This window comes from Stenella coeruleoalba (assembly GCF_951394435.1).
Source record: "Stenella coeruleoalba genome assembly, chromosome: 21".
NCBI classification, from domain to species: Eukaryota; Metazoa; Chordata; class Mammalia; order Artiodactyla; family Delphinidae; genus Stenella; species Stenella coeruleoalba.
This window is the reverse complement of record NC_137167.1, coordinates 14,464,239-14,481,380: the sequence shown is the minus strand read 5'-3', so window position 1 is coordinate 14,481,380 and position 17,142 is coordinate 14,464,239. Positions and strand designations below refer to the sequence as shown.

At 39.6% G+C, this 17,142-nt stretch overlaps 1 protein-coding gene across 3 annotated transcripts in view; it reads left to right on the top strand.

Moving 5' to 3' along the window:
- ERI1 (exoribonuclease 1) overlaps positions 1–17,142 on the top strand; it is a 157,917-nt gene that overhangs the window by 20,756 nt on the left and 120,019 nt on the right. For 2 of the 3 annotated variants that reach the window (XR_013825565.1, XR_013825566.1), the window contains exon 8: positions 1,596–1,686. The gene's annotated coding sequence lies outside the window, so the exon portion shown is untranslated. Of the gene's footprint in view, positions 1–1,595; positions 4,541–17,142 lie in introns of those variants that run through there. The other variant, XR_013825567.1, reaches the window with a different exon arrangement.

Here is a 17,142-nt window from a genome sequence, read left to right as displayed (position 1 = left end):
AATGTTGAATAGTTAATTCTTAACTAATACTAAAAACAAAAATGTGTTTATGGAGTTGAGAAAGTAAAACTCTCCTTATCTAGAAGCTAAAAATACATGTTTTCAGAATTGGATTTCCCCCTATAGCTTTCCTAGAACAATTTCATTAACATTGTTTGCTTCTTTTCGTTTACTTCCTAATAGTAATTGTGATGCTACTTTATTTTAATGATTTATACATTATAATCAAATGAATTTTATAGAGGTCTTCCAACCCTGGTGCATAGGAGAAAATTAGGCATTTTTCTTGGTATGAGAATTCTCCACACAATGCTGTAGCTTTTTTTTTTTTTTTGCGGTACGTGGGCCTCTCACCATTGTGGCCTCTCCCGCTGTGGAGCAGAGGCTCCGGACGCGCAGGCTCAGCAGCCGTGGCTCACAGGCCCAGCTGCTCCGCGGCATGTGGGATCCTCCCGGACCAGGGCACCAACCCGTGTCCCCTGCATTGGCAGGCGGACTTTCAACCACTGCGCCACCAGGGAAGCCCAGTGCTGTAGCCTTTTAACTTAAAAGAATGAATTTCTGCCTTTGAGCAGTAGTTATAGAATCAGCATAATAAAAAAATAGGTGGATAACAGAAGGCACAAGGGTGGACAAAATACACATTATAGTAAAACAAGGACATCTAGATGTTTTAGGTTTAAACAGGAAACTCTTGGGGTGAAATAGGTATATGCTAAGATTTTTGTGAATCCCAGATAGCACCATACAATATACCATAAAGTATTACTGGACGTTTTAAAGCATTTCCTTCAAATCCTTACAGAGGTACTGTGCCAGGGCCAAGTAGTAGAAAATAGGAAATCACTAGTGAGGTGTGGATGCTGGGCAGTCCACTCACACTCCCTAGGCGACTTTTTCACATAGCCACCTCGCCACAGAATTCAAATTCATGCTGCAGCAAAGCTGGAATCCTCTCTCACCAGCTTCCAGGGTTGCTCACAAGAGGTAAAAACTGCAAGTGGGAAATCTGACTATGGCAAGGAACCACTACATTGCCCTCCTCCTTTATTTTGTTTTTAAGTCAAGCTGCTAATCTTTTTGCCTGTTTTTCTTTTTGCCAAGTACCCAAGTGCAAACAAGCTCATTTTATATTTCTTTTTAAGACCTTCAACATTATAAGCTCTCAGTATCCTTTTGGCTCAACCAAATATTTTATTTGGTGATGCTTTACTGTCCTGATACATTTTTTAAACTTTACTGAGGAATAATTGATAAATATAATGTATATGTTTAAGTATAAATGTAGTGATTTGATGCACATTGTGGAATGGTACCAAGATCAATTGACACATCACCTCATTTAGTTAGCTTTTTTTTTTTTTGATGGTGAGAATGCTTGAGGTCTACTCTCAGCAATTTTCAGGTATACAGTACGGTACTATTAACCATAGTCATAATGCTGTATGTTACATCCTCAGAAAATATTCTTTGTATACCTGAAAATGTGTATCCTTTGACCTTTGTTGCCCCATTCTGCCGTCCCCAGCCGTTGGCAACCGTCGTTCTATTCTCTGTTTCTATGAAATTGGTGCTTTTTTTTTTTCTTTTTCTAGATTCCACCTATAAGTGATACCATACAGTGTTTGTTTTCTCCGTCTGGCTTATTTCACTTAAACCTCCAGGTCATCCACATTGTCGCAAATGGTAGGACTTCCTTCTTTTTTATGGCTGAATAACATTCCTCTGTGTGTGTATGTGTTTGTGTACAATTTTTGTTCAAGGTATTTTTTGAGTTCCCTTTTGACTTCTCCTTTGAGCCATTAGTTGCTCAGAAGTGTGTTGTATAATTTCCACATATTTGTGGACTTCCTAGCTTTCCTCCTGTTATTGATTTCTAGTTTCATACCATCGTGGTCAGAAAAGATACTTGATATGATTTCAGCCATCTTAAATTTGTTGAGACTGTTTTTATGACCTGTGATCTATCCTGAGAATGTTCTTTGTGTGCTTGAGAAGAATATGTACAATTGTACCTCAGAGACAGTGCAGGTTCGGTTCCAGACCACCACAGTAAAGCGACTATCACAGTAACGTGAGTCACATGAATTTTTTGGTATATTTACAGTATACTGTAGTCTATTAAGTGTGCAATAGTATTATGTCTTAAAAAATGTATATACCTTAATTAAAAAATACGTTATTGCTGAAAAATGCTAACCATCATCTGAACCTTCAGTGAGTCATAACCTTTCTGCTGGTGGAGGGTCTTTCCTCGATGCTGATGGCTGCTGACTGATCAGGGTGGTGGCTGCTGAAGGCTGGAGTGGCCGAGACAATTTCTTAAGACAACAATGAAAGTTTGCCACATCGATCGACTCTTTCTTTCACAAATGGTTTCTCTGTAGCATGCAGTGCTGTTTGACAGCATTTTACCCACCTTTCAAAACTGGAGTCAGTCCTCTCAAACCCTGACACTGCTTTATCAACTAATCTTATGTAATATTCTAAATCCTCTGTTGTCATTTCAACAGTCTTCACAACATCTTCACCAGGAGTAGTTTCCTTCTCAAGAAACCACTTTCTTTGCTCATCCATAAGAAGCAACTTCCCATCCATTGGTTTTATCATGAGGTTTCAGCAGTTCATTCACATCTTCAGGCTCCACTTCTAGTTCTCTTGCTATTTCCACCATATCAGCAGTTACTTTCTCCACTGAAGTCTTGAACCTCTCAAAGTCATCCATGAGGGTTGGAGTCAACTTCTTACAAACTCCTGTGAATGTTGATATTTTGACCTATTCCCATGAATCACAGATGTTCTTAATGGCATCTAGAATGGTGAATCATTTCCAGAAGGCTTTCAGTTGACTTTGCCCAGAGCCATCAGAGGAATCCGTATCTATTGCGGCTGTATGCTTAGGAAATGTATTTCTTAAAGAATAAGACTTGAAAGTCAAAATATTCCTTGATTCATAAGCTGCAGAGTGGATGTTGTGTCAGTAGGCATGAAAACAACGTGGATCTTATTGTACATCTCCATCAGAGGTCTTGGGTGACCAGGTAGGTGCACTGTCAATGAGCAGTAATATTTTGAAAGAAATCTTTTTTTCTGAGTAGTAGGTCTCAACAGTGGGCTTAAAATATTCAGAAAACCATGTTGTAAACATGTGCTGTCTTCTAGGCTTTGTTGTTCCATTTATAGAGCACAGGCGGAGTAGGTTATCATCATTCTTTGAGGTCCCTAGGGTTTTCGGGATGGTAAGTGAGCTTTGGCTTCAGCTTTAAGTGACCAGCTGCATTAGCCCCTAACAAGGGAGTCAGCCTGCCCTTTGAAGCCAGGCATTGACTTCTCCTCTTCAGCTGTCAAAGTCCTAGGTGGCATCTTCTAATAGAAGGTGGTTTTGTCTACATTGAAAATCTGTTGTTCAGTATAGCTACCTTCATTAATTACCTTAGCTGGATCCTCTGGATAACTTGCTGCAGCTTCTATATCTGCACTTGTTTCACTGTACACTTTGATGTTACGGAGATGGCTTCTTTCCTTAAACCTCATGACCCAACCTCTGCTGGCTTCACACTTTTCCTTTGCAACTTCCTCATCTCTCTCAGCCTTCATAGAATTGAAGAGAGTTAGGGCCTTATTTTGGATTATGCTTTGGCCTAAGGGAATGTTGTGGCTAGTTTCATCTATCGGACCGCTAAAACTTAAACAACAATAAAACTTATAATTCGTGTGTTCACTGGAGTAGCACTTTTAATTTCCTTCAAGAACTTTTCCTTTGCACTCACAACTTGACTGACTGTTTGGTGCAAGAGGCCTAGCTTTTGGCCTATCGCGGCCTGTGACATAACTTTTTCACTAAGCTTAATCATCTCTAGCTTTTGATTTAAAGTAAGAGATGTGTGACTCCTCCTTTCACTTGAACACTTAGAAGCCATTATAGGGTTATTAATTGTCCTAATTTCAATATTGTTGTGTTTCAGGGAATAGAGAGGCCCAAAGAGAGGGAGAGAGATGGGAACAGCTGGTTGGTGGAGCAGTCAGAACACACATAACACTTATTAAGTTCGCTGTCTTATATGAGTACAGTTTGTGTGCTTCAAAACAATTACTGTAGTAACATCAAAGATCACTGATCACAGATCACTGTAACAAATATAATAACAATGAAAAAATTTGAAATATTGCAAGAATTACCAAAATATGATTCAGAGACACAAAGTGAGCAAATGCTGTTGGAATAATAGCACCAATAGATTTGTCTAACACAGGGTTATTAGAAACCTTCAGTTTGTAAAAAGTGCAGTACCTGTGAGACACAGTAAAGCAAAATGCAACAAAATGAGGTATGCCTGTATTCTGCTACTGTTGGATGGAATGTTCTGTATATGTATGCACTAGGTCCATTTGATTAAAGTGTCATTCAGGTCCATTATTTTCTTACTGATTTTCTGTCTGAATGATCTATCCATTGTTGAAAGTGGGATATTGAAGTCCTCTACTATTATTGCATTGCTGTGTATTTTTGCCTTCAGGTCTGTTAATAATTGTTTAGTATATTTAGGTGTTCCAGTATTGGGTATGTACATATTTACAATTGTTATATCCTGTTGAAGTTAATTCAGACATCTTTATTGTTGTATAGTGACCTTCTTTGTCTTTTGTTAGAGCTTTTGAGTTAGTCTATTTTGTTTGATATAATTATAGCTACTCTTGCTCTCTTTTGTTTTCCATTTTAATGGAATCTTTTTCCATACCTTTACTTCCAGCCTATGAGTGTCCTTATAGCTTAAGTGAGTCTCTTGTAGTGAGCATATAATTAGGTCTTGTTTTTGTATCTATTCAGCCACTCTACGTCTTAATTGTAAAAACCATTTACATTTAGAGTACTTATTGATAGGTAAGAACTCATCTCCATTTTGTTCATTGCTTTCTGATTGTTTTGTAATTCCTTTGTTCCTCTCTTTATGTTTGTCTTTGTGAGTTGATGACTTTTTGTAGTAGTATGCTTTGGTTCTTTTCGCTTTATCGTTTGTGTATCTATTATAGGTTTTTTTTTTTAACATTTTTATTGGAGTATAATTGCTTTACAATGGTGTGTTAGTTTCTGCTTTATAACAAAGTGAATCAGCTATACATATACATATATCCCCATATCTCTTCCCTCTTGTGTCTCCCTCCTTCCCACCCTCCCTATCCCACCCCTCTAGGTGGTCACAAAGCACCAAGCTGATCTCCCTGTGCTATGCGGCTGCTTCCCACTAGCTATCAGTTTTACATTTGGTAGTGTACATATGTCCGGGCCACTCTCTCACTTTGTCCCAGCTTACCCTTCCCCCTCCCCCATGTCCTCAAGTCCATTCTCTTAGTAGGTCTGCGTCTTTATTCCCATCTTGCCCCTAGGTTCTTCATGACCTTTTTTTTTTTTTTTAAGATTCCATATATATGTGTGAGCATATGATATTTGTCTCTCTCTTTCTGACTTACTTCACTCTGTATGACAGACTCTAGGTCCATCCACCTCACTACAAATAACTCAATTTCATTTCTTTTTATGGCTGAGTAATATTCCATTGTATATATGTGCCACGTCTTCTTTATCCATTCTATGTTATAGGTTTTTGCTTTATAATTACCATAAGGCTTTCATTATATAATTGATCCTTGAACAACACAGGTTTGAACTGTGTGGGTCCAGTTACAAGTGATTTTTTTTTCAATAGTAAATGTTACAGTACATCACAGTCTGCATTTGGTCGAATCCACAGATGTGAAATGGTGGATACAGAGGAACCAAGTATATGGAGGACCAACTGTAGTTACAGAATTTCAATTACACGGAGGGTCAGCAACCCTAACTCCTGTGTTGTTCAAGGGTCACCTGTGTATCTTATGGGTATAGTAGTCTATTTTAGGCAAGCTGATAACAGCTGCACTTAATTGCATAAAAACGTCTTCACATTTACTTGCCCCACCTACACATTTTATGTTGTTGATGTTACATTTTACATCTTTTTGTATTGTGTATCCATTAACAAAGTATTGTAGCTATAGTTATTTTTAACAGTTTCATATCTTAATCTATATGCCAGCGTCCAAACTGATCTACACACCACCATTGCAGTATTAGAGTATTTTGAATTTGAGTATATATTTACCTTTACCAGTGAACTTTATATTTTTTATATGTTTTAGTGTTCGCAATTAGTACCCTTTCATTTCAGCTTGAAGAACTCCCTTTAGCATTTATTGTAAGGCTGGCCTAGTGGTGATAAATGCCTGTTTTTGTTTGGGAAAGTGTGTATCTCTCCTTAGTTTCTGAAGAACAGCTTGGCTGGTAAAGTGTTCTTGGTTGACAGTTTTTTCTTTTAGCACTTTGAATTTATTATCCCTCTCCTTTCTAACCTATGAGGTGTCTGCTGAGAGGTCTGATAATACCTTATTAGGATTCCCTTGTATATAGTAAGTTTTTTCTTGCTTTCAAAATTTTCTCTTTTTCTTTGATTTTTGAGATCTCTATTATAGAGTTCTTTGGGTTGAATCTGTTTAGGGATCTCTGAAGCTTTATGTATCTGCATGGCCATATCTCTCTCCAGATCTGGGAAGTTTTCAGTCATTGTTTCTTTAAATAAGTTGTCTGTCCCTTTCTCTCTTCTTTTTGGACTCCTATAGTACAAATGTTGTTTCACTTGATGATGTACCATAATTCCCATAAACTGTCTTCACTCTTTTTCATTCTAATTTCTTTTTTATCCTCTGGATAATAGTAAGAGATCTGTCTTAAGTTTGCAGATTCTTTCTTCTGCCTGCCTGAGCCTGCTGTTGAAGCTCTATGGATTTTTCATTTCATTCACTGTCTTCTGCAGCTTCAAAATTTCTGTTTATTTCTTTTTTATGATTTCTTTTTGTTGAACTTTCCATTTTGTTCATGCATTGCTTTACTGAGTTCACTGAGTTGTCTATCTGTGTTCTCTTGAATCTTGCTAAACTTCCTTAAAATGATTGTTTTGAATCTTTATTTCAGGTAACTCACAGATCTTCAGTTTTCAGGGGTGTCAGTTACTGAAAAATTACTGTGTTCCTTTGGTGGTGTCATGTTTCCTTGCTTTTTCATGTTTCTGATGGCTTTGCTTTGGTGTCTGTGCACTGAGGGAGCAGTCACCTTTTCCAGTTTTTTTGGCCTAGCTTCTGTGGGAAAGACCTTCACCTGAAGTTGGTTGTGCAGGCACCAACTGGGTGGGATGCAGCATCTTGGGTTCCCGGGAGAGCACAGTGGTGTAGTCTCTGTGTAGCTCTGTTAGCAGAAGTCAGCTGTGGTGCAGACTGATGGGATCTTCTGTGGCCAAGGCTGCCGTGGTCCTGTGGTGGCTGGGGCTGTTGGGATCCTCAGAGGTGAAGATTGCTGGGGTCATCCTGTTCTCTCTCTTTTTTTTTTTCCCATGGAAGAAAGTTCTAGCCAAGGGGCTACCTCTTGGCATTTGATCTGGCATGCTGGCACTCAGATTAGTAGTGGAGTAGAGTCTTGGGGTCAGACACATGTGGAACTACTGCAGTGCCTGGGTCCTCAGGCACAGGTGCATCTGTAGGGTCTGTGGCACTGGTATCTAAAGTGCAGGTGTGTGCACATATCCTGTGGAACCAAGGTCTGGGTCTCTGGGGCTCATCTCAGTGACTCAGACAGGGTTGGGGGAGAGATACAGAAGCAGCACAGGCCCTGAGATGATGGGGTGCAGTGGTGGCTTGGGTCCAGGGAGCAGAGTGCAGTAGCAGCTGGGAACAGTGGGTCAAAAGCCCAACTCTGGCCCCAGGGGACAGTCTCAGAATAGCAGCGGCATGTCCCTGGTGGAGGCCTGTTAAAGCCATGTGTCCGGGACCCGGTGGGGGGGGTGGGACAGTTGCTGAGCAGCAGGAGCTTGACCTCTGTGATGACGGGTCAGAGCTGTGATGTGGGGTGGGGGCAGAAACAGCAACAGACATCCCAGAAATGGTGGGACAGAGTTGTGACTGGGAGCTGAGAGCTGGGTGCAGAGCTGTGGCAGCCCTAGTTTGTATATGGCAAGGCCCTGTGGCATCCGATCTTGGAGAGTGGGGCACAGCAACAGCTGGGTTCCCTGGGGGCAGCTCTCACCGCAGTGTCAGCCCCAGGAGCCGATGCAGTGGGGGGCACTCCAGACAGCTCTGGCGAAGACTCTGTAGCAACTGCTGCAGATGTCCACGGCAGGGAGGCTCGCTGGGGTTCTCCTGCTCTCCTTTTCCCCATGGGGTGAAAGTCCTTCGAGGGCCTCCTTCCTGGAGCCAAGCTGCTCTGGACTGAGAGATGAGGGGACGCAGCTAAAATGTTCCCTTCACTTTTCTGTGAGGTCATCCTTGGTTTTTGAACTCTACAGGGTTTTCGCTGCTGCTTTGTTGTAGTCCAGAGCTTTCTCTGTTTTAAGGAAACATAGCTTTCCCTGTTTTTGTCGATTTGTAGTTGATTTATTGTTTTCCTGGGGGAGATGAGTGGGAGCACCTTCTAGCCCTCTATCTTACTCATGCCGCCACCCCGTTTTTAATTGCTCTGTTGAGGCTCTGCCCTCCTCTCCAATGTGATATGCCTTGTATCATATGGGCTTTTTGGGGGGATTTTGTTGAGACTAATCTTGCCTATTCTGATGAGATGATCTTAAACATCAAGAGTACTGTTTTGGATTTTTGTTGTGGTCTGTTGTTTTTAAAGTATTCAATACTGCTAATTCTTGCAAGGAAATGTGTATTCTTTTTTTTTTTTTTTTTTTTTTTGCGGTACATGGGCCTCTCACTGTTGTGGCCTCTCCTGTTGCGGAGCACAGGCTCCGGACATGCAGGCTCAGCGGCCATGGCTCACGGACCCAGCCGCTCCGCGGCATGTGGGATCCTCCCGGACTGGGGCACGAACCCGTGCCCCCTGCATCGGCAGGTGGTCTCTCAACCACTGCGCCACCAGGGAAGCCCGGAAAATGCTTATTCTTAAGCATTTATGCTGTTTAGTATTCCAAAAAATCAACAGTATTAGGAATATTTTATTGTCAGTTTTTGTTTTCTATTAATGATATTATTGTAATATATACTATATACTAGAATGTTAATATTTTAAAATAATTATTATTTACAAACAACTATTTGTTTTTTTCCCTAATCATTAGCTATGTTGATTTCTTGCTCTCTGTTTTTCACTTATGGTTACATACTGACATACTGGGTTTCTGCTGTATTATTTCAAATCCACAATCTTTAGAACCAGCTGAGGTGTATGTGGGAGCACTGTATTTTGTCTGTGTTTATTTTGTGTTCTTTTAGATAATATACTTCAAAACACTTGCTGTGAAAAATCTTTTTCCTGAAGTTTTTCTTTTGCCTAAAGATAGACCTGTTTAACCTGCTTCCCAGGGGTAGGTTTCTACCTGGATTGAAGTAAAAAACTATGGAATCACTAACATGGTACCTATTAGAAGGGAGACTGTATCTTTGAAGAGTAGTTTAAATGGTCAGTTTTTAAAGACAGGACTGATTGACTTGCTCTCTTTAGTACCTCATAATGAATATTACCCCCAACCTGATCATGCAAAACAGAGTAATTTAAAGGCAAGGGAGAGCACTGGTCGTAAAATTACTGAGGAGACGAGGAAGCAGGGTGGTCACAATCCGCGCATGTTTGGCATGGGCTGTGGGTGGAGTCACCAGAGACACCCCCAGCCTCTTGTTTGAGCGTGCCTGTGTATGCTGCAGAAGCCTGATCGGAGGTATTGTATTTTGAAGGAAGGCTTTCAGTTTCTAAGCCACTGTGGAGGAGTATAAGCTCCTTGAGAGCAGGGACTTTGACTTCTGCATCTTTGATTGCACTGTGACATCTACAACGGTGCGTGAGTCCAAAAATGTTCTGCACATAACTGAGTCCGGTGTTAATAAGTGAATGACAGCATTAAATATCCTTTTTCTATTATACTTAGAAGTTTCCTCTTCTGTGCCACAGACCGAACCCGTATTTCAGAACTGCCTGCCCCCACAAACTTCCAAAGCCCATCAACTTACTAAGTTTACTGTGGAGCAGGGGTCAGCAAACTACCAACCCCTGGGCCAGTGTGGCCCACTGCCTATTTTTGTATGGCCTTCGAACTAAGTATAGTTTTTACATTTCTAAATGGTTGAAAAAAATCAAAAGAATAAGTATTGGGTAGCGTGAAAATTATATGGAATTCAACTTTAAGTAAAGTTTTACTGGAACACAGCTACCATGTTCATTTGTTTGCATGTTATCTCTGACTGCTTTTGTGCTACAATAGTGGAAGTGAGTAGTTGCAATGGAGGCCACCTAGCCAGCAAGGCTGAGAATATTACTACCTAGCCCTTTGCAGAAAAAGTTCACTTACTCTTACCCCTACCCCTTGATCTAGAGCAATATGTAAGTTCCATCAATAAATAAGTTAACTGTGGTAAATGATCGCCTAGAGCTGGATGTCCAGGTATAATAAGAATTGTACCTGATTTTGAACACTGTGAAAGCACTTTCCATGTTTAGCAAGAAGCCTGCAGGCTATGCATTATCACTTCCATTTTACAGATGGAAAAATTGAGGTACAGAGAGGTTGACTTGCCAAAGTTTACATAGTGGGAGTTTGAGACTTAGGGAGTCTGCCTTGAGCCTTTGCACTCTACCATTTTGCTATGCCACTTCCTGTTACAGACTTCAGCTCCCTTGATATTCTAAGAACAGATAGGTTGTCCTACATTGTGTGAACATCTTTCTGCAGTTTGGGTTTTTTTTTTTTTTTTTTTTTGGCGGCGCTGCACGGCATGTGGGATCTTAGTTCCCTGACCAGAGATGGAACTGGTGCCTCCTGCAGTGGAAGTGTGGAATCTTAACCACTGGACCACCAGGGAAGTCCTTCCCCCAGCTGCAGTTTAAATTAGACATTTCCAGTGTCTGATTGTACTAAATATTACATACCAGGAAAGAATTTGAAGTTCATTCTTCGGATGGAACAAATATACAAAATACTGTTCACAGATGACAAGCTTGGAAGGCTTGTTGGGGATGAGGGTCAGTGAGGAAGGGAAAGGATTTATGTTTATAATTTTTCCCATTATTCTGGAGGCAAAGACTATAATGAGTCTGTAATGAGACATAGTGGTCAGAGGGCTTAAGCTTGGCTGACGAGGGGGCTGAAGGTGGAGGTGGTGGTTTTATGGATTCTGTGTCAAGACTTGTGTAAGAGGCTGATGATTGTGAGGCTTTAAGCTAGATCTGCTTTTGGACTGCTAAATGAGTATACGCAAGGAAATTTTCCTTAGATTTCTTTAGAATGAATGCTAGTAAGTCATTGTGTCATATAGTATGATTCTTTAGGGTCATTAATTCATGCAGTATGATTCTTTAGGGTGAATACCAATAAATCAGAAAGTCACGTAGTATGATCACTACCAGTTTAGAATACTAATTCTTTTTTCCCCAGTTGAACAAGAGGACGTGGGAGAAGGCATATGATTTCCCATAGAGCTGGTGATGGCAGATGAGTTGGAGGTTGAACTTTCCCCTTCACGTGTCCATTCTTGCTTGTTGACCCTGCTCCTTCGAACATCAGGCTGCTTTCCCTTTGGATTTGTTTTTGTCAGTGGGACCATGATTATCACAGTCACATAGGCTTGAAACCTTGGAATTACTTGTGGTTCTCCCTCCCCTTTTAGCAAATTGTTGTTTGATTATTTTCCAGTCACAATATCCTTACCCCAGTCTCTGCTTCCATCCTAGTTCCCCAGACTGTTGCTAAAATTTAACTGACTCTTCTCTCTTCCTACATTCTACTGTCATAAAAAAAGCTCTCTAAAATGTCTCACGGTGATCTCAGAAACCTTCACATTTCTCGTGAGATAAGAGCCAGCTCTTCGTTGGCATTTAAGACCCTCCACAGTCTGGTTTCTAGCTACCTTCCAATTTTTATAGCAGCCATCTGTTCTGGGCTAATCACTGTTCCCATCATTGTCATACCTGCATCACACATACACCATCCTATTTCTTTTTTTTTGAATTTTATTTATTTTTTTATACAGCGGGTTCTTATTAGTTATCCATTTTATACATATTAGTGTATATATGTCTATCCCAATCTCCCAATTCATCACACCACCACCCATCCCCCACTACTTTCCCCCCTTGGTGTCCATACGTTTGTTCTCTACATCTGTGTCTCTGTTTCTGCCCTGCAAACCAGTTCATCTGTACCATTTTTCTAGGGTCCACATATATGCGTTAATATACAATATTTGTTTTTCTCTTTCTGACTTACTTCACTCTGTATGACAGTCTCTAGATCCATCCACATCTCTACACATGACCCAATCTCATTCCTTTTTATGGCTGAGTAATATTCCATTGTATATATGTACCACATCTTTTTTACCCATTCGTCTGTCGATGGGCATTTAGGTTGCTTCCGTGACCTGGCTATTGTAAATAGTGCTGCAATGAACATTGGGGTGCATGTGTCATTTTAAATTTTATTTATTTATTTATTTATTTATGGCTGTGTTGGGTCTTCGTTTCTGTGCGAGGGCTTTCTCTAGTTGCAGTGAGTGGGGGCCACTCTTCATCACGGTGCGCGGGCCTCTCACTGTCGCAGCCTCTCTTGCTGCGGAGCACAAGCTCCAGATATGCAGGCTCAGTAGTTGTGGTTCACAGCCCTAGTGCTCCACGACATGTGGGATCTTCCCAGGCCAGGGCTTGAACCCGTGTCCCCTGCATTGGCAGGCAGGTTCTCAACCACTGCGCCACCAAGGAAGCCCGCATGTGTCATTTTGAATTATGGTTTTCTGTGGGTATATGCCCAGTAGTGGGATTGCTGGGTCATATGGTAATTCTATTTTTAGTTTTTTAAGGAACCTCCATACTGTTCTCCATAGTGGCTGTATCAATTTACATTCCCACCAACAGTGCAAGAGGGTTCCCTTTTCTCCACACCCTCTCTAGCATTTGTTGTTTGTAGATTTTCTGATGATGCCCATTCTAACTGGTGTGAGGTGATACCTCATTGTAGTTTTGATTTGCATTTTCTAATAATTAGTGATGTTGAGCAACTTTTCATGTGCTTCTTGGCCATCTGTATGTCTTCTTTGGAGAAATTTAGGTCTTCTGCCCAATTTTGGATTGGGTTGTTTGTTTTTTTAATATTGAGCTGCATGAGCTGTTTATATATTTTTGAGATTAATCCTTTGTCCATTGATTCGTTTGCAAATATTTTGTCCCATTCTGAGGGTTACACCGTCCTATTTCTGCCCCCACCAAATTAGCCCATCAATCTTGTTCTCTTGATTCTGGTTTTTTGTTGTTGTTGTTTTTTGTTTTTTTTAAGACCTAATTTGATTCCAGCCCTCTCCTTCCCAGACCACCCTGACCTTTGGCAATAACTCCGTCTATTCGTTCATTTCAGTTTCATCATAGCCATTGGACCCTTAATTTGTGCTACACAGATTCATATTTATCTCAGTGTTTTTTCTGTTTCATAAAGGATGCTCAGTTGAAAATAATTAGTGGTGGTAAAATATATTCTATGAAATTTCATTCCATGAAATCAGTACCTTTTCCTGAAACTGCAAAGAGAGAGTTTAAGTCTTGTCTAGTCTCTGGTCAAGAAGTTATTGCTTGGGCAGAGTTATGGATAAGAGCTGTTCCCTTTCCTCTTACAGTGTGCCATAAATCAGTTTTTAGGGCCTTTGACTCAATAGCAGGAATGTTTAATCCCTCTGTATGCTTGGCTTTCCCTCTAGATGCCAGGAAAAGCAAACAAATGCTAAGCTCTCCTTCTTAGTTGTTCACTCTATGCACTGGTGATGAAAAATCTGCTCCAAATATCCTTGGCCTTGAAAAGGTCATTGCTAACCTTTTCCGTCTAGAACAGTGATTTGCAAACTTTTTTGCACAAGTACTCCCTAATAGTTTTTTAGAAATCGTCTTAAAAGGAAACTGTTCCTTTGTACATTTAAAGCTGTTCCTAAGTTTAAATACTGGCAAAGGATAGAATTTCCAGCATAGTATAAATATTGACATTTTAAAACAAAACATTGCTCTTTCACATATACCCAATGGAGGCAAAATATCATAGAAATTTAATACCATCAACCATATAAAAGATACATAAAGATATTGAAAATTTTACATCTTTCCTTTTTCTCCTTGAACTTGTATTTCATTGCAATTTCCCCACAGAATTTTATCCTAATATAATACAACATAATGCCTAGATGGGATACAAAAAATCTAATTGTGAAAATGCAGGGTCATGTTATTGCAATTATAATGAAAGAAAAAAAGTACATTTTAGTCTGTATTGTCACACAGAGGACAAAAGTAAAAGTAGTGAAATTTATTGTACTAACTGACCGACCATTCACTGAACTGAGCAAGTCCCCAGTGATCACAAGGCAGTCACTTTCTTTTGCGGGGAAGGCCTGCCGTGCACGGCATGCAGAATCTTAGTTCCCCGACCGGTGATTGAACCCAGTCCCTTGGCAGTGAAAGTGTGGCGTCCTCACCACTGGACCGCCGGGAAATTCTTGGCAGTCGCTTTCTAACCACCACCAGCACATGCCTTCTCTGGAGAAGCTTAAACGTTTGGGAATAGGGGCCTGGACTGGAGGATGGGGCCAAGTCCATTAGATCAGATTCTCATATTCTTCGAGTTCGTTGACATACGATTTTACTATATATTTTTACACCCCAAAGTAATATTGATCATACTGTCATACATCTTTGACAAAAAAAAAGTATGTAAATTAACATTCTAAAATTTATTTATTGTGACCTTAAGGCTGTGCTAAATTTCTTCTATACTGAGTTGTTAAAATTATTTTACATAATTGATCAAAACATATTTAAAATTTTGATACCTTTTAATAATGAAATGTGAAATTGTTGAAAGTCCTCTTTTTTAATTTTTTTTTTTGCGGTACGCGGGCCTCTCACCGTTGTGGCCTCTCCTGTTGCGGAGCACAGGCTCCGGACACCCAGGCTCAGCGGCCATGGCTCACGGGCCCAGCTGCTCCGTGACATGTGGGATCTTCCCGGACCGGGTCACAAACCCATGTCCCCTGCATCGGCAGGCAGACTCTCAACCACTGCGCCACCAGGGAAGCCCTGAAAGTCCTCTTTTAATGAGAGTAATTTTCTGATTAGTTTATCTCTGGATAAATGTGACATTGCTAGAATGAAAGAGGGCTGAATGTCAGTTCTGTTTCTGTCCTTCATTTCTATGTAAATGCTGAACAACAGCCCCTAAATAAAGAAATGGGTGTGGAAGTAGCTTTATTGAAACCATTTTACTCAGTTCTTTAAATTCCATGCCAAAGATCACATTGTGTTTTTAATCATCCTTCAACTGACAATATGATTAGTTTATTGTTCTTTTTTTGTTGAAAACAGAGAATTGGTAGCTCTAACTTTTAGAATTGTTTGTTACTTAGAGTTATTCATTCTCAAATTTGGGGGCATAAACCCAAACAGCTTTACCAAGACTATCAAATGATTATTAATCATACCCGTTACTCTTTCACTTAGAAAAACTTCATTTAATCCTGCTGGAAAATCCAACCGGTTACTTTCAAAACACCTTTTCAGAAATATTTTTTGATACAGTTAGTTCTTTAAATATAGTTTTACCATAATATATATTTCATTAAGTATATAATTCATTCAAAACCTTTGAGCCACAGGTTTAATCATTCAATTTATGTTAAATGTCTACCATATAATGAAATCAAGTCAAATATCCACCATTTCATCATTAAATCAGATAACCAAATCATATTTCCTTTCTGTCAGAAAAAGTCTGACTTGACAGTTCAAATGTTGTGTTAAAGAATTTTGAAGAATATTATAAAACTTATTAAAAACATCATAGAACACCTTTTGTAAGAGATACTAAAAACAATCAAGGTGTAAAATCCATAAACTTCACATATATTTTTTAAAAATGATGTAACTCAATATACAATTTCTCATTATTTAACTTTTAACAAGTCACAATCCTCTATTAGCTAAAATTATAAGTTATTAGGAAGGAAGTAGGTTGACAAGGCAAGATAATCTTTCAATAAAGGTATGTGCATATATTGAACTAGTGTGTTTGGCTTTTGGTAGAATTAGGAATCAAAAAATAACGTTAATTTTATTAGGATCAGATTTTTCTATAGAATGTTCTATAGGGTACTAAAAACTAGCTGGTGTGGCAGCTAGAATCTAATTTATTTTCTGTTACTAGGTGGTGGGAAATATTAATCATTTCATAAAATTCAGTAAATTGAGATTTGACTATTTAGAATATGTATTTCATGATATGATCATGAAAAGTTTTGTCTGTAGGTTTTATTCAACGCATCATGAAAATTCTGGTAGTCCTGAAAAATATCCCAAGTTACAATTAAAATAATCAGCATTACTAAACTATTTCTGTTTTTCTGTTCAAAGGTACTTTTTTAGGGGGTCAGTGATTGTTCTAAGGATGAATATTTTAAATAGTAAAGTACTCATGAGAAAAGCCGTTTGTAGCATTCAGTGTCTCTTACAGGTACTTCTTGCTTTGCTGGTAGGGTTTCCATCAAGAGTGATCTATTTCTTCCTTGGCATGAATCTGGAAATGGAAGTAGCCAACTTGTTAAAGAAAAATCAGCATTACTTCCATAGTACCCCACTTTACCACGTATCCAAATTTTGAACATCTTAACAATTCCCCAAATATCTCGTCTCTAAATCTCCCTTAACAGAAATATAGAACAGGGAACATTAGGCAGCCCCAAGGACTGACACTAGTGGACCCTGAAGCCCTGAATGCCTCAGGGCAGTGCAACCTAGAGTGAGCTGGGAAGGTGAGTGGTGTGCCTTTAGTGTATAGAATGGAAGAAACATTGTGGATACAGTATTTTGTTGTGTTTTAGATTGCTCAGTTTGAGGGAAAGTTGTGTACGAAAGGTAAAGATGTGGAGGAAGTTCCCTTTAAAATTCCCCTTTTGCTCAGGGATCCCTTGAAAGGGCCCGAGGGCCCCTCATAGGGTTAGACATACCCCATATGAAGACTCTGGTCCAGGGTGTTGAAGATTTCTGTTCTTATTTCCATATGTTCATAAAATGTTTTCATCAGTGACATTGTGCTTTTTTTT